This window comes from Amblyomma maculatum, chromosome 1, assembly GCF_055883805.1.
Source record: "Amblyomma maculatum isolate TAMU_Amacu chromosome 1, ASM5588380v1, whole genome shotgun sequence".
Classification (NCBI taxonomy): Eukaryota; Metazoa; Arthropoda; class Arachnida; order Ixodida; family Ixodidae; genus Amblyomma; species Amblyomma maculatum.
Window position 1 is genome coordinate 452,423,890 of NC_139344.1, and position 27,542 is coordinate 452,451,431.

Sequence of the window (27,542 nt, forward strand, 5' to 3'; positions counted from 1 at the left end):
GCATCGGCGTTCTATAATTCATTCACAGGAAAGGAAAGGCGCAGTATCTGTCACTCGCAGATAGCATCGCCCATAAAGAACTGCCAGGTACTTCCTAAAATATCCCTCAATACAAAAATGACTCTTCACAGAAACGGTACTCAACCATTTATTACCCGATAGAGTGAGCTCCCCAAATCATGTGCGGCAAACGGACTCAGAAAACATCAGGCCACTTTACTACATCGAATTCGCACAGGCTCGGCTCGTTCCTGAATGCATAATATGGACATGGCATCATCTCCGATATGGTCTATATGTGGTATGCGCGGGGATATAGAAAATTATATTATGCGCTGTCCAGATTGCAACTCGAAAAGGTGTGTGATGCTCGCTTCCTTCAAGAAGGCAGGAGCCCTTAAAAATGCATTTCAGGACATTGTCTACGCGAGTGGAAACCAGACATGCAGAAGAGAAGCTTCACGCTTTCTTTCACAATTTCTTCAGGACGCTGATCTTGAATATATGTGTGACAGCTGGAATGGATTATGTTCTACTCTAAGTGAATGTGCGCAAATGGTGAGTCCTGGAGTGAACTATGTTGTAATGTGAGTGAGTGTGTATAGATGGAGGCAACTGAAATGGACAGTGTTTACTTGTGAGAGAATGAGAGCATAGATGCTGACTGCTGGAGTGGAATATTTACTATTATAAGGTTCTGTAGTGCGGCAGATTTCACACATATTAGGACTTTTTTAACACATAAAGGAGGCTGCGTTTGAGCAATTGCCAGCAGAATGAGCAAGGATAAGCCAACCTGTAACATGAAAAACCTCAACTCCCCTCCACTCAATTTCCTGCTGAAAAACAGCAACAATGGCCGTGATAGAAGTATCCACCATGATAACAGTGGGCGCGGAAGTACTGGGTGGATGAGAAAGATCAAATCGGCGAGGGCTTGTTTTGCACCCATGAAAGCAGCCTGAGCATCGGAAGATCAGAAAAGTGTGGAGGAGAGGAGTACTTGGTTGTGCGACGAAGATCCGTTAGGCGGTTAAAAAGCTCTCCTGCAGTGTTGGATAAAGCCTCTGGAAAAATGATCAAAGCCCGGAACTCGCGGAGCTTGCTTATGGTAGTGGAAGCCGGGAAGTATTGAACAACTTGGACGCGGAAAGGCAGTGGACGAATGAACTGTGCCTAAATGTGGAGGCCAAGGAACTCAAGCTCAGAAGAGCAGAAAACATTTCTGGGCGTTAACGACCACGCCGAATTCTTGTAGGCGTTCACAGAGCTCTGGAGGTTACGCTCGTGATCTTGTGGAGTACGACTCTCAACGATGATATCATCGATGTAAGCAAATGCAGCCGGGAGTCCGCGCGTCACTTCAGCAATGAACGTGGAACGTTTGAGTTGCGCTGCGTAGCCCAAAGAGCATGCTCACGTACTAAAACAGGCCGAAAGGTGCCATGGTGTCCGTCTTCGGGATATCAGCCCGTTCAACAGAGATTTGATGGTATGCTTTTACAAGGTCCGATTTATTAAAAGTCTCCATCAATCCACATGACTAGTGCATTCTGGGATGTGTGGAAATGGATAGCTCTCGTGGACTGCGTGACCGTTGATAGTCCTGTAGTCGCCGCATGGACGCCAAGCACCTTGTTACTTGCGAACCAGATGGAGCGGTGTGGGCAATGGCCTGGACGTATGGCGCATAATACCCACCTGAAGCATGTGGAATTCCCGTTTAGCGTTCGCCAGACGCTCACCGAAGACTCGGCGCGGATTAGCTGTGACGGGTGGACGACACGTGACAATGTCGTGAGTATACTTAAGATGAGTGGATGGTGCAGGTTCCAAGGCTTCGTGACCTCGGGATAGCCTGCGAGGACTTGGGCGTCCGTGCTCGAGGGGATCAGCGTACGCATGCCTGTGGAAGCGACCGCCGATATAACGCCAGTGATGAAACACGCGTCGTGCTGGCGATAAGATTATAGAGAGGTATGCTGGTATCCAGATTATAATCCGACAGGAAGTGGGATTTTAGGATGGGGTGATAGACGTCGGAGACGATGAAGACCCATCAAAACGCGCGCCGCAGGCCAAAGTCCAGAGTGAGGGACCGGAGACCATATGTGGTGATTCAGTCTGAGCTGGCCGCACGAAGAGTAAGTCCAGGTGACTTAGAAGTACGGTCAGCATTGGTGGATGGTAGAACGCTGACTTCGGCAACAGTGTCGACGAGAAAGCGCAGGCCGGAAATGCGTCGCATGACTACGAAAAGACGACCAGGGTTAAGGGGGAAGTCACGTGCCGCAGTCAGTGATTCGTTCCGTGCTTCCCGACAAGTTGCCTGATGGAGTGCATTGGCTGGTGCGCAGTGAAACCATCCAATACGCTGACTGAGAGGACTAGAAGAGCGCGAACCTCTCGGCGACGAAGAAGGCGCCGCGGAGTTGGAGAACCGATGCTGGGCGTGAAAGGACGTCCGAAAGGCATCGAGAGAATTGGCCAACTGATCGATCCAGGTCTCTAATCGTGAAATGACGGATTAATGCTGAAAAGGAGAGGGCAGCGACGGAAGGCGATGTACCGCCATGAACTTGATGAGCTAGTTGGCGAAGCCAACAATTGTCAAGTTCCTCGCAGACGCCATGGTGCGGCCTAAAATGCACTGCTTAAGCTGCTGGTAAGGAGTATCGCAAAAGGGCCTAAGAATGACAAACGCCACCCATTTAGCCACCTGAACAGGCAGTTTAAAACGCAAGTTACAAAACAAAACCGAGATGCCTTCGAGGTGGCGTGGAGCAGATTGAAGATGGCTTCGAGCTGGACGAACCAGATCTGTGGCTGCTTGAGCCAGAACGTCGGCAGGTGGAGCTGGATAGCTTAGAGGTCCCGTAGAAGCAAGGCAGCGTCCGGCAGAGGGTCTCCTGACGGCGTAGGTCACATCGTAGGCCGCAGTTATCACTGTAGAGTATTTGCGGTGTCGCAGCGGAGCACCAGAACAAAATGACAACCGTAGCAGGCTTTTCGAACCGAACTGTGCATGCCGTGCGTGCGCACCGCTCACGCAACTTTATTTTGATGGCGAAAGCAATACTACGCCACGTGTAACCGCTCGTCGTTGTGTCCCGTGTTCGTGGGCGCTGCGCGAACAGAAGAAGAACGCTCGGTCACCTGCAGCTAATACTTTGGCACCATATTCGGTTCAGCAGCGTTGAAGCCATCTAATCTTTTTCTTGCGCTACACCTTTTTATGAGGTACAAAGAGAGCCACTGCCACTGACATCATGGAAAGGGCAAAGGACGTTCGTGCGCTGATCCATGTCAAGTAAAATTAGCTGTGGTTTGCTTGTGGTTAAACCTGGATTTACGCGAGAGCAAACCACATAGCTACGCTTAGGTTGGGCTCGAAAGACATGGCTTTTGCACAGTAGTTTACTCATTGTTCAAGCTTTTTTCATGGCACGGGAGAATCACTTCACGTATCAGCACCCCTTGCCTGTCGACGTTTATGGTTCTCATTCTGGTGTTGAAGAATTCTAGTGGTATGACATCGGCTCTGCGCCGAAATCCGGGGACGAGCCGTCACGGCATTCGAAATTCGAACTAACCTTCGGTCCTAACAACTCGATGTTGTCGTTCACCTCTCCCAACTACCGAGTTATCTGTCTTCTTATAACGAGCTTTATTGTAGGCAGGAGCGCATTGAAATTAGTAGTACTTAGTTAATTTCTCTACTAGACCTTATCAGGGGTTACTCGCAGGTTCCCCTCACTGATCACGCTAGTATGTATGCTGCGTTCATTTCACCAATGGGAACCTTCCACCCTAAAGTTTTGAGTTTGGTTTAAAGAACACACTACGCTGCTTTTTAAGCCTCATAGGCAAAGTGTTGCGGAAACTTGAGGAATTTCCTCTGCCTTATTTCGACAATGTAGCGCTATTCACCGCCCAATAATCTGAGCATATGACACACTTGCGGGTAGTGCTATCAGATTGCGCGAAGCAGGCTTGACGTTCAAAGCTTCCAAGTGCCAGCACGTGTCAGAGTTGTTTACTTCGGTCACGTGATTCGACAGGGTTGTCGCCGGTCTTCTGAACTAAAGGTGGCTGCGATACAAAACTTCCCCCAGCCGTGCACAAAGACCAATATCCGGTCATTCTTAGCTTTCGTAGGCTTCAATTAAAGATACATCCCCAGATATTCTGATATCGCGAGTTTCTTGACAGATGCTGTAAAAAAAAAAAGAGAGCCCCAAAAACCTGTCAGGGACGAAAAAAAGGAAAGTGCCCTTAGGGCTGTAAAAAGCGATCTAACGTGCCAGCCTGTTTTACGATATCTAGACTACACTAAATATTTCGTGGCTCAGTGCGATGCTAGTGAGCGAGGTATCGGTGTTGCACTGCATAAAAAAGAAACAGGAGGAGAGGAACACCCTGTCCCGTATGCTAGCTGCTAGCTGACAGGTCGTGAGCAGGCATGAAGCGCCATCCAGAAAGAGTGCGCGTGTCTTGTTCAGGCCGTTGAGAAACTATCATGCTACTTTGCCGGCTCGAGGTTTCACACTGAGACGGATCACTGCCCTCTCCAACAGCCGGAGACAACCGCTTCCAAAGATGGCCTACTCTTGCGCTGGAGAGTCGATTTGCAGCATTATTCCTTTGAGGTGCGTTACAAAATAGGGAGTTTGAACAGTAACACCGATGGCTTAAATCGGAGTCGCTAATTCGAGAACGTAAGCCTAAAAGTTGCAACTTGGGTGTTTTCTTCCTGACACAGGATTTTGAAGATATTGTATCATCTTTGCCTAGTGTTTAAAAAATTTACGTTTGCAGTGCAATTTTCAAATTTGTGGACGCATTCTATGTGCTCCTGAGCTACCCTCTTAAGATAGGTGGCTGTATAAAAAGGAAAGAGCCTGAAATAACTTAGTAACGTTTGTGTCGTGCTTGCTGGCTGACCGGTTGAGTTTTCAGTGTAGCTGTGAGACCTATGGGCGCGACGAAAAACTTTCTGGAAGCCATTTTTACAGAGTGCTTCGGGAACCAGAACGTGCGAAGGAAGCCTTGTGGCTGACTGGGGTCAAGAGAAGCAGAGTCGGATGACCCTGGGTAGCCTGGGTAGCAGCATCATCGCAACTATCCCGCAGGGCAGCGGAGCGGTCCCCTGCCTTCGGGATCTTCCTCCCCAGACGGGGCAGTCTGTTACGATCCGCCACCGTGCTACCTCCGATGCGGCCGCAGCGGAATCCAGCGAACGTAATAGCATCAGTGAAAACAGCGGGCTTTTCAGCCATTTAGCGCCGTGCATTCGGACGCCCGACGCTTCTTCCCACGGACATGCTCCGACGTGTTCAAGCTACCCGCGTCGTCTTGTGTGTGTGTGTGCGTGTGTGTGCAAACGCTAGCCAAACCCAGCGCTTGATGGTTTGCTCTAAAAAGAAGCCTTTTCCCTTTCCTGCTGAACTGCCGAGCATATAAAAAGCAGAGGCTGGTTCCGCAGAGAGAGAAAATGCAGAGAAGAGACGACGCCGAGACGACGCCGAGACACCTGCTCTGTGAACGTGTTAGTTTACTCTCCGGGCCTGCTTCTCTGGCCTCTCCTACGTGATGCTCTATTAAATGTTGTTTTATTGCGTTACTGCTATCACTTCGAGATATGGAGTGTCGTGGCGCCTCCGTACGTGACCTTTCACTTGACCGTGTGACGTCACACACGACCGAGAGACGGGGCCCCAGCTCGCGCATCGGATGGTGGCGGCGAGTCCTTACAGGAGCCACAGTGGTGACGCCACGCCATTTACACGTGACCGTGTGACGTCACGCCAGACCGAGAGACGGGGCCTCAGGTCGGGCCATCGGATGCTAGCGGCGAGTCCATACACGGCGCTGTGTCGAAGCCGAGAGAGGGAGTTCGCTGTTTGTGACGTCACGCTAGGAGGATAAATGGGGCTGTGGGTCGGCTCCTAGCAGTAGTCGGGGCTCAACCTTACGGTATGTCGGCTGATGCATATAAGGCGTATAAGGCCCATTTAAATGGGCAAACAAAAGGTGCATTAAGCTACTAGAAGCAACCAGAAGCAACCAACAGCAGCATCCTTCCGCATTACTCCAATGTAAATTCTGCAGTGCTCTAATTTTTTTGTTAGTCGATGCATCTTATTTGCAGGGACTGCCAGTGCCTTCCGCTAGTCCCCGAGCCGCAAGGCGAACGCTGCATATGCGGTTTTCGAGCCACATCTAACACCAGGCAGGAATGTACAACAAATTAGCAGTACTACCCTATCTTCACAGGATATCGCACAATCGGACAAAAATTGGTCAGTGAGCAGAAGTACAAGTCGTGTTTTTAGCACCTTTTTTAGACTAGCGAAACTTAGTAAAATGACTGATCCGTTTGCTTTCAAGAAACACGGATGCACAAAAAAGCACTGGAAAAAAAATATGCACAGTGTGCGGAGGGCGTTATGTTTTCCCTGCCGGTGTCATGGGAGCTGGAGGTGCCTCTAAATGACAGACTTTGGGAACACAACAAAAACGTTAGGAAAAACAAAGGTAATATTGCCGAGCACTGTCTAAAATGTGAGCATCTGAATGTCATTCAATTTTCAAAGAGTGCAAAATCATTAGCAGAAATAAAGAACAGCTGACAAGTGAGAGAAATAATAGAGAGAAATAGTCCGAGAAATAAAAGAACTGAAAGAAGAATGTGTAGGCCATCGTTGGCTATCACTCTCAGCGAGGAGATAGAGTTAGTAGACAAATAGAAATAGATTTTAAGTTGTGCAATGTACGGCTACGTGGGTCGCGATGGCATTCTAGTATTATGTTTTGTCTATGCTCCAGCAGTGTATAAAAGCCTGTAAATAACTGAATAAAAGTGAGTTGAAAGTGAGCGCAAGTGTTGTCCGTGCTATGTTTTTTGCCCTTCGCTTCAAAGAGCTGTATTTCCGTGATGATGAACCAGCTAACCCGAATTATCCACCTTCAGCAGAGAAGATAAGCACGGCCATCCACCTCATCGTCGTTATTATTTCTCTGTACATCGAAAAACTTTGGCAGCAAAACTTATTGAAGATCTCCTGTTTCCAGTCATCAGACAAGAGTTTAAAACTATCTGAAATATATGTAAAAGGTGGCACTACCATCTTTTGATAATACATGGAAAGACCCTACATTATCTCAGGAAAGGTGTTGATTACAATAACGACGCATAAATACGCATTATAGCTTAGCTTTTGTCAATAATACTTTTAGTTAATAGCGAACATTCCCAATAACGTTTATTATGGCGGCGCTAATCGCTAGATCTTGGACATGCCTGCATTAGGCCTCTAAGGGCCTGGCAACATTTGCTGGGGCGGGCATGGACGTTTTGCGTTCCTTTGATGATTGCTTCTCAAGTGTGTGATATTTCCGGCCATTATGTCATTTGTCTGAGAAACAATCAGAACTAAAATTACTCAAGAAATGTGTTACTTTAGGTTTTATTGGGACGTATGGAAAACTAATGACCTGCATCATCGAATGTGTGGCCCGTAAGTAAATATTCTTAATGGGCAGTAGAGTCCGAAACAGAGGACGCCGGTAAAACGTAATCGAAAGCTCACTGTGCGGGTACTTATCATATTGTATGTTCAAAAATGAGTTTTGTGCATGCGCGTTTTACCCAAAATCCTGTTACATGTTCTCAATTATCACTTGCACATGCGGCGACTGTACTTGATAAATAGAAAAATGATGTGATACAGTTTGGAAATTAGACAAACTTTGCTTTCCAGCTGGCTAATCGTACGACTCTGACGCATTTTTGGACATCATTTCTGAATACCGACTAGCTTTGGTGCTGGATTGAAGTCAATTACTTGCGGAAAGTATATAAGCGAAACCTTAGCACGTACAGGTGAGGACATATGTAAACAGAATATGATTTTCTGTTCAAATTAAAATCCCTCTTCTTCACTGCTATTAAGCAAAAACAATAGTTTTACAAGTGAAGTGGCACTGGCGTCTACAACTGGCTAGCAGATATCCGACTGCAGTCTCTTTTCGTTCGATGAAAAGCAAGCAACGTATTCAGCAAAGAACGACTTCATAATCAGAAAATAAATCTTTATGAAAACAGGGATAGTTTCGTATCATATATACTCAGGCAAAGAGGCGGAAAGGGAAACAGTGGTGACGAAGAATAACAGTGACGAACATAAGATATCAATAGTGTTGGTTCGCTTAGCTCGAGTACAGCAGTTAGCCTGCTGTAGCCCAGTGTAATGCCTCTCAGGGAACCATCATAGGTATTTAGTGTTCAAATAGTGGAATAAAGAAATTGTGGACAAACTTTATATGATTGCTTTGCAAATCGGCTCGACAAGAGTAAAAGCTACGTATTTAAACTCATTCGATACTGTTTTTGGTAATGTCTTCAATGCTGAACGTTATATACGCATACGTGCTTGTTTACTGCCAGACTGGTTACACACACATGATGGAGCTTATTGAGAGGAAGCAATTCATTTGCAGACGCAAATAAAGCATCTTGACAAGACATTTGTAATCCATTTTATGCATGGATTCTTCATGATATCTTGCTACAAATTTGAACCTCTCTGTATCTGTTCATAATTATATTTTAGTATGCATGGAAAAAAAAATGAGAAAAATAAACTTAGACAATAATATGCTTGAAATCGAAGTTGCTATAGTATTTTCACGATGAGCAGGAGATATCTGATATTGGAATAAGAAATATCATAATTAGTTTTGGCCAAACCCCTTAACCAAGTCAAGATGGTGGCAAAGTTGGCGGAAATGCGCCCGAAATTTGATCCCGCATTTTTTGCATCCAAGCTTCAAAAAGTGTGTTCAATATTATAAAGGAAATCATTAATAATATCAGTTGTATCATTGCACATGCAACATTCATATGCGTTTTCCAAATTTCATTCTTTAAAGCACTGTGCCTTTCATTATTCTTGGCCGAAAGCGTAGTTTCTAATGTTTTGCCCAAAGAGACCTGGAGCTGATATACGCACTCTCATATTTTTCACTTGCAAATTCCAGAACCTGCGCTTCCATGCTATTGATTTCTTCCACGTAAGTCCCTGTGGGAATCCCCTCCAGTTCGCGAAGCTGAGTTTGATGAACATCGCCGCTCGCTAAAACAGTTTTTTTTTTAGGAACAACAATTTTTTTTATTCATCAATAGCTATGAGTTTCTTGTCTTGCCTAAGCGAGTCCAAGTTTCAGAAAACTGAGAGAACCTCGCGTGGCAATATGTAATTTCAGTAAGCAGATGCGTATGCTGAAAAATTTCGTCAGAGAGTCGGCATTTATTCACATGTTTACAGGTGTAACTTAATGCGGTATGAGCGCACGCTCTAACTCCATATTGGAAGAGAGAGATCAGATTCATTTAATGCCTAAAGAGTACGTCCGCACCCAGCAAATTAAGATGGTTTAAATTGCTAGCAGGAATATAAATTCTGTCAAATCAAGGACAGGACAAATGATGAAAATGAGTTAGGTGATAACGTAGGACGTACCTTTTTAAGTGCAACATTAACACGATTGTCATAACAACGGTTGTAATAACAGAACAAACCTGTAAGCAAAGCATCAATAACTTGATATCAGTTGATAACATTGCCCTCTGTCTTTCTTATACCAAAAAATTAAAGTCTTCTAGTCGTGCGATTTTTCAGGCTGGATTAGAATATTCAAACAATGAGCAAGAAAGATCTGGCTCTGTTCTACAGTACAAAAGAAATTACGTTTTTTTTTCTGTGCTCCTGAAATTCCGAGGACAGAGAGCATAATACGCCACTCTTCCTCTATGAAAAATGACAATACAACCGGGCAGCAGGTGTTTTTCCTAGTATAAAACCCACCTTTATTACTCAAAGAAGCCTCACCAGTGGCTAACAATAACGTTACATTCTGAAAAAAAGAAACTGTGTTCAAAGCCATATCAGTCTGGCTATCAAATGAGTCCGTATGAAAGGAAATATATTTATTCCAAAAGTGCAATAACTCATGGGGGTGCGATAAATAAGTATATCCTTGACGAAGAGCAGCTACTTATAATGTCGCGGCATTCGACGTTTTCGGTGTCGATGTTTTTTAACGCTATTCGAAGCTATTTTTCAGAACCGCCAGCAAAAATAGGCGCGTTCGTGCCTACATCACGCTACTTTCGAAGTAACCTTTACACGGCCTCCATATCAGATGTCTTCCAAATGATCACGTGAGGAGGAAAAGAAAACGTTTATCTGCTAGGCAGAGAAATGATTTGGAAGAACCAGGCGGGGATGGTTGTGGCGCTTGGTGGCAGTCCCGATTAAAAGAAACCATTGGTCGTCGCCGTTGCACCAGCTCTCAGTACCATGGCCCACGTGGCCAAGATAGTCCAGCGGGACAGGGAAGCCTCTAAGCTCTCCTTGTTTGGCTCGGTTGTAGTTTCTACATATTTTATGCTGGCAGTTCCACGCCAAGTGGTAGACGTCAGCATACTGCAAGCAAAACTTTCGCCCTTCCGTGAATGACTGATTATGGCGGGATTTAGGAAAGAACCGGTTTGGAGCCGTCACATGTGCAACTTCCTGGATATATCGAGACTTTTTTCGGATACCGCGAGTGCACCCCTTCATTCAGAAATAAAATAATTTGTAATCACCCCTTAACATAAGCAGGAGTGGTGTGGTTACCACATCGGAGGATTGTGTGCAACCCCGCGGAAGAAATACACTGAGCACTTGTTCATCACCAACCCCCAACAAACACTCGCTCATCTGCAGAAAGCTTTACAGGAGTGCTTATATGCACGGGTCTTAATCGGCCACTTGTCATACACCACAGTTTGAAGACAAGATTCAAGGTTTCAGCAATGCAATTCAATGCTCGTGAAACATTGACTTCAGATCAGTTTGGACTTAACGTTCTTCGTTTCCTGGAATAGCACTGGACAATAAATCTCCTTGAGAAGTTACTCCGCTTTCTCAACAAGATGTTTCTTAGAAGAACTGCACTTGCAGGTAACCATCCAGACTAGTTTGGAGAAGAATATCGAGACTGCTGTATGGGCGACGCTTAAAGGGTCCATAAACCGGCGCTACACTCTAAACACGGCAACCTATAATGTAACTTTTGGACGTCAGTAACCTATGTAGCAAAGATTACAAGTCGGAGTTTTCATGTTTTGGTCATGATTTATATATTTTGGCACAAACTAAAGGTTGCAACGGCCAAACTTCAAGCGTTTTAAGGTTACAATCAGATTATTGCCAAGTAACCTTTGCACAGTAATCTACGAGCAGCATGATAGCCTATGTGCAGATAAGACGATAGATATGCCCATAGAGGCACGGATGCGCATGCACACGTGCGGCGTGTGACCTATTTTTTGAATAGCGGCGTATTTGTCGAACGGTTGGCTGTGCTGCGCGTGGTGGTATAGACAGCGCGAAAGCCCGAACGCTGTGACGACTGCGCAGTTAGTGCAGTCATGAACCACGCTGTTTGATGGGGGCGTTTCTTGTGTGCATTGTTTGTGGTGATCTAGTAGCCTTTTGGCGTGTACATAGTACACAATCGCCCATTGCCACTTGGTAGGAGGAGTCTGAACTGGTGTGCATCGCGGCAGCTGCAGCGATCCTTTATGTTGCTGTCGGCTGTACGTCACTACTCGTCGGATGGTTTTTCAGCTAGCGCGAATAATTTTTGACTGCTACAGCAACAGTTAAATCGTTCACGGCAGAATTATGGAATTAGGTGAGTGGCTCGTTTTGAATCTAAACAGAGTAACGACTGACATAGTCTTCGTTTATTTGTTGCTTATCGCAGCATGTATTTTCTCTGCTCATTTGTAAAGTTCTTTTTGTTACTCACATCGCATGTAAATAATTATATATTTATTAATAACTAATTATCTACTGTTAGTAGCTATTATTTACTACCAGTACATGACTGAAGTATCACGCGAGAATTTATGTTGATGAGTCTAGTTATCTGTGAAATTGGTTCGGGCCGATGGCTCGGGTCGTTAGGTACAATCTATGAACCGTACAGATTGGCAATTCACTCAGGTTTTGCCCGTTAGCCTGTGAAATTGGTTCGGGCCGATGGCTCGGGTCGTTAGGTACAATCTATGAACCGTACAGATTGGCAATTCACTCAGGTTTTGCCCGTTAGCCTGTGTTTGTGTGGGTTGATGACATATTCGTTTTCGTGTACTTTGAAATGAGCACGCTTGAAATGCGCTCTACCTGTGTTGTCGATAAAAACAATTGCGCATGTTTGCACGTCTTTTCACTCCTTGTCGATTCGCCTTTTCGCCGTAAGCGCACTGCGTTACAGTCATGAACGTGGAAAAAAATTGCTTGAATGTGTGGCTGTACCAGACCATAGTCCGTGCATTACGCGATATGTCAGAGTGCATACAGATGTTTCAGTGTAGCACGGACGGCATGCAGCGACACATATATTGTGAAAAAATTTTCATGCTTCTTGTGAATTGATCCTTCGTGCTCTTTACTTCGTATCCTGCCTAAGTGGTTTATAGTAAGATGGTAGAATTTATGAAATGCAACAGTATAGTTAACAGCATGGCTGCTCGAATGGCTAAGTGTTCTGAATACATAAATGCCTAAAACAAAGCGCGAAACAAGCACTTGAAGACGCAGGAAATTGTTTCAGCGAGAATGATTTTATTTAAAGAAAACAGTTAACGCTCACTTCATTGCATATTACGAAATTTCGTGTATAGAAATGTTGAAACGTTATAGCTGTAACGCAACCAGGCGGGCATTTACCTCATGGCAAACATGCCCATATACAAGTTATGTCAGTTATCGCCGAGCGTGCACTGTCACTTATGCCTAGAAGTGTTTATTGATAGTTTTTTCATTTCTACCGAGTGTCTTTGCAGTTCGATTTCGCGTTATCGGCCATCCCTGGAACATTGAAGCCTTGTTGAGGCCCTCGGAAAAGCATTTATAATAATTCAACGCTGCTTCGTTGCATTTCTTAAGCAGCCGTTCAAATACAGCAAAACTAAAAGTAGAGCATTGAAACAACCATCACTGCATGTCATAGTCGTTTTGGGTGATACTCATGCGTATACGCGGTCGGAAGATTAGCCGCATGATCTTCATTTCATTTCATTTTCATTTATTTATTTGTCCCTTAAAGGCCCGAAGGCATTACATAAGGGGGGGGGGGGGCGTACATACAGGTTGGAGGGTAGTAGCAAGGAACACAAAAGAAAGGGGGAAAAATACACGGGGTACCAAAAAAGTGTAAAATAATATACAAACTAAAAGCAAGAAATAAACATACAAAAAGAAAACAAGGAACAGTTGGCACTTCGGTGTCGCAGTATGAATATGTTTATGAGAAGTGATTAGCCAGTTTCTCGCCGAAAAGGCGGAGATCGGAGCATGTAATTACGTTGTCGGGAAGGCCATTCCAGAGCACTATGGTGTAGGGAAAAAATGAACTGCTCATTGCGGAGGTGCGGGTTTTAATGCGTGCGATTGGGTTACTGTGGTTTAGGCGGGATGACGTACGTGGGGGTGGCTGCAGCAACAAATGTCTTGGTGAGCGATAAAAGAAAGAGTGAAAGAGGCATAGCCGGGAAATAACACGGCGAGTTGCTAGTGTTTGAAGGCCGAGGGATTGTTTTAGTAATGTTACGCTGGTATTTCTTGAGTACTGCGATGTAATAAAACGGGCGGCGCGATTTTGAATGGCTTCAAGGTCTGAGATGAGATACGATTGTGATGGGTGCCAGACAGATGACGCGTACTCCAATTTAGGACGTACGAATGTTATGTATGCCAACTTTTTTACTTCAGGTGATGCAGGTTTTAGATTGCGCCGGAGAAAACCAAGTGTGGGTGATGCTTTGGCACAGATGGTCTGAATGTGTGTTGTCCATGACAGCGATGATGTATTGTGTACTCTTAGGTATTTATAAGATGATGTTCTCGTGACGGTGACCGATTTTATGTTGTAAGTGCTATCAATAACTGTTTTTGCGGGAGGATGATATGTATTGGCATTTATTTAGATTAAGAGGCATGTGCCATTTGTCACACCACGCTGAGATAGTGGTTAGATCCTGTTGAAGAGCGGCAATTGCGCTAGCGCCGTGGATGGGGCTGTAAATTACGCAGTCATCTGCGAATAAACGTAGCGTTGATTTTATGTTGATCGGTAGGTCATTGATGTAGATGAGGAATAAAAGAGGTGATAAGCCTGCACCTTGAGGTACGCCGGATGTTACGTCGGAAAAAGCTGAGCGACAGTTATTAACACACGTGAACTGCTTACGTCCTTTAAGGAACTGCTCTAGCCAGGAGAGCAAGGTTTGTGGAATGCCGAGCGATGACAACTTAAAAAGATTATGGGAAACACGATCAAATTCTTTTGAAAAGTCGAGAAAGATAGCGTCGATCTGGACAAGGTTATCTAAGTATTGTAGAATGTCGTGGGTGAATTCGGCGAGCTGGGTCTCACATGACAGCTGCTTCCGGAAGCCGTGTTGATTCGGATAGAAAAAGTTCATTGATTCTAGGTGGGTCATAAGATTGGAAAAAATAATGTGCTCAAGTAGTTTAGACGGTATACTAGTGAGGGAAATGGGACGATAGTTGTTAGGGCACGTGCGGTCATCCGCTTTAAATATGGGTGTAATTCGAGCTTTTTTCCAATCGTCGGGGACAACCCCGGTATCTAAGGATTGCGTAAAAATTAGATGCAGTACCTGGCTAGACAATGAAATGGTATTTTTTAGTAGCTTGCAGTTAATTTGATCGCAGCCGGCAGATGTAGATATTTTCAGTGAGGCAATAAGCTTTGATACATCATCCGGGTTAATTTCGATTTTAGGCATTTCTGAGAGTGAGATTTCTGGAATGTGTTCATTAGCAGTAGCGTTAGCAGCGGAAAAAACTGACGTAAAATAATTGTTGAGCGCGGTCGCACAGTCATCGCTTTTGATTGGTTCTCCATCAGCATCTAGGAGTTGTACATGGCGATCTTGTGGTTTATTAGATAGCATGCGCCAGAATTTGTTGGGGTTAGAGTGAAGGATTGATAGTAAATCTTGAGAGTAAAACTTATCTTTAGTACTTGTCAGTTCTGTGGTATACTGTTGGGCGCACAAGCGATATTTTTCCAATGCTAAGTGACTATTTTGAAGTTTTGCTGTTCGATACAGGCGCTTCTTTTTGTCAAGGAGAGACTTGAGGCGTTTGTTAAACCATTGATTCTTGGTATCTGATTTAATAAGTAGTGTTGGAACGTGCTTACTTTCCAAATGTAGTAGGGTGTCTTTGTACAAATTCCAGTTCGAGTTAGGTGTGCGATTTAGATAAGTGCAACGAAAGTTGTCGAAAACGTTTTCAAGATCATTGTTCATAGCATCAAAATCAGCCCTTTTGTAGTCTTTTATCAGTTTGCTGGTTGGTGATTTCTTCTTTAAAGGTAGCGTCATAGAGATGTGAACAAGGTTGTGGTCGCTTAATCCAGGAAGGACAGTAATGGATTTTACGTCGTCCAGGTGACTTGTGAGCAAGAGATCTAGGGTGTTGTCTCCTCTCGTTGGACTTGTTATCACTTGCTGAAGGTTAAAGTCAAGGGTTAGTTCTAGAAAAAGTTTCTGTTCGTTTGCAGCTGTCGAACTTAGTGTCGAGAGCAATGACCAGTTAGTTTGTGGGTAATTGAAATCACCAAACAGAAATATGGGTGCTTTGGGATACTCATTCCTCATAATCGTTAATTCATGGCGTAGGGAATCGGGGAATGATACGTGACTGTCTGGGGGTCTATAGCAGACACCGAACACTAGCTTTCCGGAGGCGTTGTGAAGGCATACCCAGATCATTTCTAGGATATTATCATGCCGGATAATCGAGGACTGCAGAGTGTTACGAACGGCTATTAGAACTCCTCCCTCTTTTCGGTTAGTGCGATCTTTGCGGTATGTGGTGAAATGGAAGTCTGAAGGGAACAATTCGTGGTCTTCTATCTCTGGGTGCAGCCAAGTTTCTGTGAGTATGACCATGTCGGCGTCTGTGACTTCAATGAAACTGTGAGCCTGATGGCGTTTAGGTAGAATACTCCGTATATTAGTAAAAGCGATGTTGATGAGTGCGGGTGAATGACGATTGCTTGGCGGAATCGGTTCATGCAGTTCAGTAGAGTGTCACTTGGCTTGCCCTGAGGCCTGCTGTGTATTGTCCTGTGCTCCATTTATCTTTGCCGCGGGCTTGATGTTCGTATCTGTTTCTGTTATGGTATCAGAGGCATGATCGTAGGTGTAATATTTCTCGCTGACGATAAGTTTATCGTATCGAAGCTTAAAGCGACACCCTCGGGGCTTAATGAATTGAACCAATTTGGAGCGAGCGAGTCGAGTGGCGAATTCGAAGTCTTCTCGGATAACTAAGTCTTTCAATTTACGGCCACATGCAAGCACGCTTTCTTTTGCCTTGTAGTGATTCATTTTAACTACTATTGGTCGCTTTTTTTCCGTTGAGAATTGACCAATGCGGTGGGCGCATTCTATTGCGCTTGGTTCTAGATTCAAATCTAGTTTTTCTTTGCACAGCGCAATAACTTTTTTCCTCCGATTCAGTCCACGATTCTTTGTCGCTATCATCTAAGCCAAAAAAGAGCAGGTTGTTTCGGTGCATTCTGTTCTTCGAGTCTGTGTTGGCGGCCTTTAGTTCAGCGATGCCCTGCCTAATCTGGCTAGTCTCTACCTGTTTTGATGGTGGTACTGTTTTACGCTCGTCTAATTCCAGCACTGCTACTCGGTTTGAAAGTGCAGCTAGTTGTGTTTCATGGCTGATTTGGGTTGTTTTCAATTGATCAAGGTCGGCACGCATGGCTGCATGGTGTTCTTCTAGCCGCTTGAGAGCATCTAAAACATAGGAAAGGTTGGTTGGTCCGGGGCCAGGATTAAGTTCAACATCTCCCGAAAGCAGCAGCATTAGCTCAGATAGCAAATCAAAGGCAAGTATGTCACATAACACACGCAGCGCAGTGCGCCATTTCAAGTCGTAGGGGCACGACACCGTGAAAAGACAACGATCGCTACTACGAGTCTCCTTAGCGTAGTCTAGGTAACTAACCTGGAAGGCCAATACCGGGGTGAACATCGTGCAAGGGTCGGTGTCGTGCCCCGCCGTGCTGGCGGTGTGCCGCAGATTAAATACTGTTGCCTCTGGCCATGTGATTGATGACGTAGTCGGTTGCCAGGCGAAGGCGTCGAGCGGCGCCAAATATGGGCGGTCAGGTCCGGTTGATACAGAAGATGACTGTTCAGGCATCCACTGAGCCAAAGAATCCGGGAAGTGCAGTGTAGGTGATGGGCAGGGGTCCAGGCCACGGTGCGTACCAGCAGAGAGCCAGTACGACAGCACCTGGAAGGCCAATACCGGGGTGAACATCGTGCAAGAGTCGGTGTCGTGCCCCGCCTAGCTGACGGTGTGCCGCAGATTAAATACTGTTGACTCTGGCCATGTTATTGATGACGTAGTCGATGGCGGTGATTTCCAGGGCGAAGGCGTCGAGCGGCGCCAAATATGGGCGGTCAGGTCCGGTTGATACAGCAGATGACTGTTCAGGCATCCACGGAGCCAAAGAATCCGGGAAGTGCAGTGTAGGTGATGGGCAGGGGTCCAGGCCACGGTGCGTACCAGCAGAGAGCCAGTACAACAGCACCTGAAAGGCCGATACCGGGGTGAACATCGTGCAAGAGTCGGTGTCGTGCCCCCATCTGGCATAAAATATCAGCGAGAACATTTTGCAGGTTCTCTGTGCAGGTTCGAATTTGTGCAACCGGCCGCCGATGGTAATTTGAAGCCTCGTGAAAACTACGGGAGATGAAGGCTAGTATTTGATCGCTTCGAGGCAGATTTTTTGTACCTGGTTGTCATTTCACATCTGACGCCTCAGTTGCCCGAATAGCCTTATACTCAAGCTCTGCGAGCTTCCTCAAGTTGTGCGACTAACTGCTGTCCGACCTTTGGTTACTTAATTTTTGCATTCTCGCTAGCTTTCAGGTTGGAATGAAAAAACGAGGTCTCAGGCCTCTGGGTGTGCCCCAGTCCGTAACAGAGTCGCGCCTACACTCTGCCATGGTTGGACCGAACCAAGTGGTATCAATTATCAGCGAGCACATGCCGGCATTTAAAGTGCCGGCAGTTGTTTCCTGGCTTTTCATGATGAAAAACACATTTTTTAATATGATCAAATCCTCCTGAAAAACCTTGAGCCATCTGTGTACCATGTTTCACTCTGGTGAGAATATAAACAATGCTTTAAGTATGAATTGTTGCTCACTGGCTCTAATTTGCAATTCAACAGATCCCACTCCCTGAAGAGTTATAATTGATGGAACCTCACGTATTTATGCCTGTGCGGAACACATTTGCATTAACGCTGGAGGTCGTAAAGAAGTGACCTTGATCAGCAACAGCAACCGGAAGCGTGCCCTCATCTTCTGCTTGGGAACGTATTACATAAAAACCTTGGTTATCCACCGACATATTTCGCCCTACTCCTCATGCTGCAGAAGATTGCCCTGCCAGATACTGTAATGCCATGTGGACTACTGACGAACTGACTTAAGAGCCTGCTCATGCTCTTGAAAAAGAAAAATGTGTTTTAATTTTCTGGAAAGAAACGTTTTTCGATTGTTCCTCTTCTAAAATGTTGAAATATATTTTCTGCAGCTAAAAAATCTAGCAAGTTTATTTTTTAACTGCAGTACACAGGTTCATGTACTTGTGCAGTTGTTGTCGAGCTTGTAGCACTGTTAATGTTACGAGTTACTGCTCACGCCATTGTGTGTCTTTGTTAATAAAGTGACGGGAGGAATCACGAAGGGCCTTTGGTTACATAATCTGGGCCAGTTGTGCCGCATTCGTTGATGTTACGCACCTCTGAAAGCTCTTAATTACATGTATGTCTGTGCATTGTCTAGCCAAAATGTTTAAAAATTGATTGATTATTGTTTTGGTTTGTATGGGTCGCAAGTTTTAAAAAACGTCATGTTATATGCACTGTTTCTATCCCCTTTCTTGATCTCTTATTGCAGCCATTTTCATCTTTCTTTAAGAATTGTGATAAAATCTGTGATCACAATATTTTTACCATTTATATTTTACGTCTGTTGTATCCTTTACACACTGTCAAGTTGACTTGGCACTTGGTCTTGAATAATTGTTTTGATTTTGTTCCCATTGGCGCTACTACGATGAAAGTGCTTATTTTTTATTTACATAGCAATAAGACTGATATGCTGTAGATAAGCCATGTTCGAAGCAAGACTTCATCTGAGCTTGCTTTATTGAGTTGCTTATTCAACGTGGTTATGTTTTGAACGTCAGCTATGTTACTGTAATATGAGCTCATATTTCAGTGCCTTGCATGCCCATGTATTGTGATACATTTTTTGGCAAAATGTTCGCAAAAATTGTGCCTTGAACATACCTGAATCTGTTACATTCCATAGTTTTTTTTTAATCAACACAATATTTGAGAAGTTTAGTTGTTTTGTATTTCCTCTAGCCTTGAATGTATTGGTGTCGATGAAGAATTTCGCTATCACACCTATATTTATGATTTTGTTCTTTTTTAAACCATTCTCTTGTTTGGACAATTATTGTTTCATTCAAATCGAAATCCAGCAGATCTCTCTATTTCATCACCTTCAGCAAGTTACAGGAATATTTTTGCCTTTTTAGGCCATGCTTTGCGGCTTTCAAACGTAACACATTCTGGAGCATGTAGCGTACGTCTAACTCAATGATGAATGCCTTTGTAAAGGTTGCAGTGTGAAAAAGCTGCGTAAGCTATGCAAAATAAAGGTAGCCTTTAACATTTGTAACTTTTACAAAGGTTAAAAATGGGAACGTTACACTAGGTAACCTTTAAATTAGTTATACTTCAGTAAGAAAATGTGCACCTTTAAAAATGTTACAAAAGGTTACAGTGCTTAGAGTGTATAGTAACTTTCTAATGCGAGAATTCAGTAGATGCGTTCCGTTACTATTAGGCTAAAATGTGAAACTCTTGTATGAAGAACATTTTCAAAACGTTTGCAAAGCCTGCTCCTGTCAGCCGCTGGCAAATGATTAGGGTGACAGTTCCCCCCATGCGTTTTCTCCGATCACGTCATTGGGGCTGGCTCGGTGCGGCAACTCATTGGTCGCTCCGAAGTGACGCGGGATGGACGGCGCGTGGTGAGGCGTCGTCAAGTCTTGTTTTCATCCTTAGTTCTTGTTCACCGGCGTGCGCTAAGTTGAGGCTACAGAATAGGAGCGTCATTTTCAATCGCCGATACGTTAGGTGCTAATAAAGCAAGCTTAAATCTACGTTTCTGAGAAGACTGAAATGATACCCATTACGCGTGTGCATTTTATAGCATTAGGAATTAGCATTTCGGGGTCTCTTGTACATCAGCATGTAGAAAAAGATACTAAGCTCGGCATTGTTGGTACGAATCTAGGAGAGACAACTTTGTAAGACTCTGTAGTATTTCGCGATGTAGGAAGACATCCTACAAGGCCCATATGCTGTTTTCGGAAAGGAACGTTTTAAGTATGGTCGTTCCGAAAGATAAACTTGCACGGAATGAGAAAACATAAAAGTGTTATTTATTCTTTGGGCCTCGTATGCGTAGTGGTAACTTATGATTGTGGGCTAAATACCGTGCGTGTAATTAGAGAGTACCAAATACTTGTTTCGCATCATAATCCGTTGGGTTTCGTTTTTTTGAAATGGTGCGTTCACTGAAATGACCTCTGAAGCTATTCGTCTATAACAAGATTGAACAGCAGCGACGAGAGCGGGTCCCTCTGGCGGGCTCCTCGAGAAGGATGAACCAACCTCTTCTGACCTTCAAATTCCAGCACAGTTAACGAAGTCTTGTAGAATTCGGAAAGGTAGTCCAGGACTCGTTGACTGCACCCTCGTACCGCCGCTCCTCTCAAGATGGCATCCACAGTGACACTATCAAATGCCTTGGTCAAGTCAAGACTAGCCATGTACAGAGGTTTTCGGGCCGTTTTCGCCTCGTAGAGTGCCGTCGATAGCAGTAGCACATTTTCTGCGCAGCCATCCACCGGGAGGAACGCCCTCTGCTTGCAGTCCAACTCCACCTCAGCAAGGAGTCGGTTGGCCAGAATCTTGTGAAACATCCGCACTAACACCGAAGAGATAGTGATTGAACGAAACTTTGCTGGTGAGTCTGCCCCTGGTGTCTTGGGCAGAAACACGGTTCTGGCGTTGCGAAGGCTTACTGGTAGATGGCGCATGAGCATCAGGATGTTCAATAACACTTGCAGAAGCGCCACCGGCATGGCTCGCACATCCTTCCCGGTCAGACCATCTGGCCCCGGGGCTGTGCCCAATAGCGGCATGGCTGCTTTAAGTTCAAGGATGGAGACTGGTCCGAAGGGGTCAATCCCTTTCCCCCTTTGCTCAGGCACCTCCACACAAGAACGCACCGGCACCTCCATTACCTCATTCAGGCGCCCAACAGTAGAGATGCGTTAGTCCTCTTGTGTGCAGTCATTCCGTCCAAAATCTCCCTTGCACACGCAGCCTGTCTCTTCTTAAACATATCTCGCGTCTTTGCAAACTCCTGCCTTCTCTGGCGACGGCGGCTGATTCCTGGAGCCGATGACCTTACCCTGGGTCCTCCTCTGGCCCTAGTGGATCTGTGCAGATGTTCTTGCACATACGCGTTGAACCTTCTTGACACGTCTACCCCTCTTGCAAGGCGTTTACCCAACTACCAGAGAACTACCCCTCCATGAGTGGTGGGACACTGCTTCTGGTACAGTCTTGCCAACTCGTCGCGAACGCTTTCGTCCGCCTCCCGCTAGGAATCACCTGCAGCCTGACCAGCCGCTGGCAATGACGCTGGCAATGACTTTGATGCTATCAAGGCATTTTGTGGTGAATGTGTGCTCTAAGTTTTCCTTCTATCGTCATGTGCATTTCTTGGTGTATTCTAATAGCGCTAGCGGAATGCAGCCTTGCTAATTCCCGTGCGTTGTTACAATATAGCAATTGCAAGTGCAGGGTTTTCCTGTATGCCGTCCTACTGCGAATGTGAATTATTGCCCTATGGCTATGTCTCAAGAAAGAATTTAACTTCTGAGAAGCTCGTTCTAAGAGAGGAAATAAAGAACCTGCTCGTGGCATCAGTTTTCGCAAGAATGATCTTTTGTATTGGCCCGTTTTGAAGCAGCAAAGACCATCAATTTGGCCGTGACGTTGCGGTAACCTCATGTGTTTCTAATTTACTTTTATATCGTTCTTTTACTTGTGCATTTCAGGGGACTTAAAATGTGATCGATTTTGTCGGCGAATTAGTATTTGGTAGTCATCACAAACTTAACAAAGGTTTAATAAAGGCAAATATAGTAATTTAAGGCAAACATTATTTTACCTTAAATAACCGGCGCACGAAGGCTGGTCTGAAGCAATACATTCAAATATTACTGTGAAATTTTTCGAGAGAACCAGCGGAAGTCATGTTACACGCGTTCCGCGGACGAAAATCAATCTTCTGAGAGATTTGGGTTTTAAAATACGTAGACGTAGCTAGCCTACGTTTATTAATTTCGTCAGGAGCCCACGTGCCAGCATTTTTTATTGATTCTGTGTTACGGGAACTACATTGAAAGAACGACAGGAATTGCATGAAAGCCTATTCTTGGCTGGATTACGGTTTTTCTTCTGTACATTTGCTGCAGGTTAAAAATGGCACAGCTCCTTGCTGCAAATAGGAATCGCAGTGCCGCAGAAGTTTGTGAAAGCTTCGTTGCAGCTCTCAGGATATCTGTCAACGTATTCTATTTCGACCCACAGCATGCACTCTGAAACAAAACCAACAACAGGGCAGTGTGTCAGATCTATTGTGCAAACTGCGACGCCTCAGAGCGACCGTTAACTCGCCCATGTCTGATTTCTCGGACTGACAACGATTTTGAAGGTCAGTCTTCAGAGACACCTCCAATATTATTTCTCGTGCCAGATGGCAGAATTAACTATTGACCGAGTATTAGAGTGTATTCGCGATGTACTGGTCGCATGTAAGGCCAGAGATTGCTAAAGCATTCCCAATAGTGGGTAAGGGATTTGTGCATTCTTGGACACACGAAGTGATGGTGGTATACGGATGGGTGACGCAAACGTGAATATAGGGCTCTTGCGGGCGGGCAGGCCACTCAAAATGAGGTATATCCAGACACCCTTCAATCGTGGCTAGCTTGCTATCCTGGTGCACATCGAGAACTTAAAAAACAAGCAATAATTTGTGGCGCAACGATCCCTCAAAAGTACGTACCTCTACACTACGCGTTACTTGTATTACAGCTATATTCATATGTGGCATGCAAATTGGCCATTCCAATAACTCAAATATCTTTAGACAAAATAAGGGCTCACGGACTGCCTTCCGTGAACACGGAATTAGGATTGGTATATTTGTGAGGTTTTCATTCTATCAAGAACGTACCATTTCGTATGCCTAAGGCCAACGTTTTCTAACATGCTACTATCACTACGAGGCCTGCCGAATCATAAAAATCAGATTTATATGCCTCTGTGGTGTTCCTTACGATCTGCTTCATCGCCAAAGGGTAATACGCCCACAAAGCAGGTCTGGTAGTCCTTGTACACCACCGTGATGGTTAGGGAATTATCGTAATCTGGAAATAAAGAGAAGGATGAAGGTTGAAAATTCGCTGTATTGTTTGAATATCTCTACCCATTCCGCATTTGCGAATTTGAATAAACATGATTTAGTTTTTACATGAGGACTTGAACAACACATGCCTCTTTGATAAAAGCAGCACGGTAAGATGCCCAAGATACTGCTCACGAAATAAGGAAAGTGATACTTATTATATGTCACGGGCTGCACAATTGTGTGAATGACGCTAGCAGGAGTTGTGTTCTTGGCTGCAGTGAGTTACAGAAAAAGAAATGAAGTTCCAGAAAAGGTAGCATTACGGCCTTTGAGATATTAAAGAATATATGTAGTCCTCGGAGATTGCTTGAAGCTTGCTGAGTTCTTGTCAGTCTTTCTCCACACATTGGCGTGATTTCCGGTCCGTTAAAAGCGCTAGCAGCAATGAGGCGAATAGGCTTCGAAAGCAGGAAAATCTAGGAGGAGAAACTTCGTACTGTTTCCTTGAGCTCAGAGTGTCTCTTCCAAGCTAAAAACGTTCGCCGCAACATTTACTGTAAACTTCGCTTTAATGTGTCTCGCACATTCTTAAATTTTATTTCCTGGCACTTTGCTGTGCTATCCAAAGCACTTTGTGGGCACTATAAAACAAGCTAAAAAAGCATCTTCTGAAGAACGTGCGCCAAGTAGAAAATTTCATTGACGTAAGACAAAATTTACGCTTTTACATCATACGTTACCCAGATGACCATATGTAAAAGTCAGATGTCATTTTATATTGTGAGCTAATTCGCAGTGACTAACCACTAATGATGTAAATCGGGCTACGCAAGACGTCTCGCCCCTGTTTTCTCGACAAAAAATATTTCGGCTTAATGCACAAAATGTAAACTACAATAGGGGAGATGGCAACACTTGGCAGTGACATTCGTATTATTGATCCCTCAGTGTGGATTTCTGCATTATTGTGAAATGTTTTCATTAGATACTACTGTGCACACTTGCTCTTTATTGCGCTCGTAGACATGTAGTGCGCATGGCGATCGGTATTGCAAAATGTTTATTTACAGAAACTGCAACTGGTACGCAGCCCTGTTTTGCTGTACTAATCGCGCTTTCATCCGTGCAGTAGCGTTGCTTACTAAAAATGATTGAATGCTGAAGCTTTGCCAAAGCTAGAGGCGCCTTATAATTTTTAATTCCACATTTTTTTTTCAGGGAAGTAAGACACACCATGTCTCACATCGCAGAGGACACCTTTACTTGCAATTTATTGCATTATAATCGAGATACAGATGCTGTCGGTTCGAATTCCTATCGCGAACTTGACTACTAGATGGTCGCTAAATGGTAAGCGAAATGTTATCACACTGCCCTGAACACTGCACAAAGAACAGTTGTCAGAACTTCGATACGAAATTACAAGGATATTTTTTTCGTCACATTTTCAATTCGTCTTAGACAACTTCTTCGCAAAGGTACGGTGGCGGCTCCATCGCACTGAAATCAGCTGAAAAGGCTGAGGAGGCGGCCATAGCTCTAGCGACGCCTTCTTGAGCTATGGCTGAGGATGCTATGGCTGAGCATGGCTACTCATCCATGCTATGGCTGAGGATGGCTACTCTAAATCTCTTGAGGAGATTTAGGGTAGCCATCTTGAGCTACTCTAAATCTGCGTTTACTAATTTTGCCAAAGGCCGGATTTCCGCGCCCACCCTATACTCCCTCCAATCCACCAATATCCAACTCCACCAGATGCAATTCTTCTGACTTCCTGCGCACTCAACCTATCCAGGGAACAAGGCGGCCCGCAATCGTGCCATGTGATTCGTCTGCCGCCCTATGGCGTCACCCGTTGTGTGGACGGCGAGAGATTGTACGGTTGGATCGCATGAGATCACCATGCACTGCCGATTTGGGGGACTGCTCTATCTTCCCGCACATATTTTCCTCACCGAAGCCGAGGAGGATGCGTAAATGTAATTTCAATGAACACTTTCTCCAACCTTGCGATACATGCTCCGATATATCTAGGGTACTATTCCATGTGGCAAACGTGGCACTTTATCACACATATTCTAGGTATGCCCTTGCAACACCGCCCCCCCCCCCCCTGCATGTTTGCAGCTCTCAAATATATACGAACGGGACCCATATTCCTGATCTCTGACTAGGGCATGCAGATCCAGCTCTTAAAAGTCGCTGAACACCGCGAGTCTCAATGGCCACATACTGGTTGTTGTTGTTGTGTTGGGTTTAATGCCTTTGGGTTTCATCATCAGCATCAGCCTGACTATATCCACTGCAGGGCGAAGGCATCTCCCATATTTCTCCACTTAACCCGGTTCTGTGCTAGTTGCATCCACTTGACCCCTGCGAACTTCTTAATCTCATCTGAACACCTAACTTTCTGCCACCCCTGCTACGGTTTCCTTCCCTTGGAATCCAGTTTGTTACCCTCAGCGACCATCGGTTATCCTCTCTTCGCACTATATGTCCTGCCCATGTCCATTTCTTATTCTTAATTTCCACTAGAATGTCGCTAAGTTGAGTAATTTATCTGACCACTGTGCAAGCTTCCTATCTCTTAATGTTACCCCCACCATTTTTCGTTCCATAGCCCTCTGGGTTGTCCTCAACTTAAGTAGTACTCTCTTGGTTAGCCTCCACGTTTCAGCTCCATAGGTGAGTATAGGCAAGATGCAACGGTCGTATACTTTCCTCTTGAGCGATACCGGCAAGCTGCTAGTCACAATCTGCGAGTGCTTGCCAAATGCGCTCCATCCCAATCTTATTCTTCTTGTTATTTCCTTTTCATGGTCCGGATCTGCGGTTACTACCTGTCCTAAGTAGGCATATTCGTCTACTGCTTCCAGTACTTCGCTACCTAAATTAAACTGCTGGTCCTTCCCGAGGCTGTTGAACATTACCTTAGTCTTCTGCACATTGATTTTCAAGCCTACCTTTCTACGTTTCCTGTATAGGTCATCAATCATTATTTGCAGGTCATCCCCGGAGTTGCTTAGCAAGGCAATCTCATCAGCAAATCGCAGATTACTGAGGTATTCTCCATCTATCCTTACCCCTAACTGCTCCAATTCCAAGTCTCTGAATACTTCCTCTAAGCAAGCTGTGAATAGTACTGGGGAGATAACCGCTTACTGGGGTTATATTTCCACAATAGTCTGATACTATAGGTCAAAGAAAATGAACTCAAGTAGCACACACTACGGTTACCTCCTGAGGCCCGTAAATGCAAGTTGGGCTGGGGTAACCACAGTAACCCCCATAAGCGCCTCATTTAGGAATCAAGCGGGCAAGCCCAATTTGTGTTTGACATTGCTTTTCATTTTTGGGCATTATATAGGCGTGTCAAGGGCTACTTGAGTACATATTCCCTCATGTGACCCTCAAGTGTCCAACTTGGGGAATATCGGACCAATGCAAACCAAATTTGGGCTTCCTGTAGAAAAGCCTGGGCTAACATAAATAGGGCTGCCCACTCAAAATCCCAATAGGTCCCGCATAAGCCACGGCGAGGTTAAAAACTGACACGCCCACACGTTGTCCACGTGTGACCCTTGAGAGGTGCTCGAGGGAAAGTAAGAGGGAACTGCGGGCTTCATGCAGAACACTCCTGGACGGCACCAAATGAAGCTGCCTACCAAAAACCTCGATAGTTTTCTCGTAGCCTCTGGCGGGGCTGGAAAGTGTTCATACAAGCTTCTGCCCATATCAGTCCCTTAGGGGCTCTTTAGGGCAGATTCATTTCAAATGGGGGCCCAGAGCAAATAAAAGATGGGCTTGCCCAAATTGGGCTGCCCGCTCAAAAGTCGAATATGTCCCT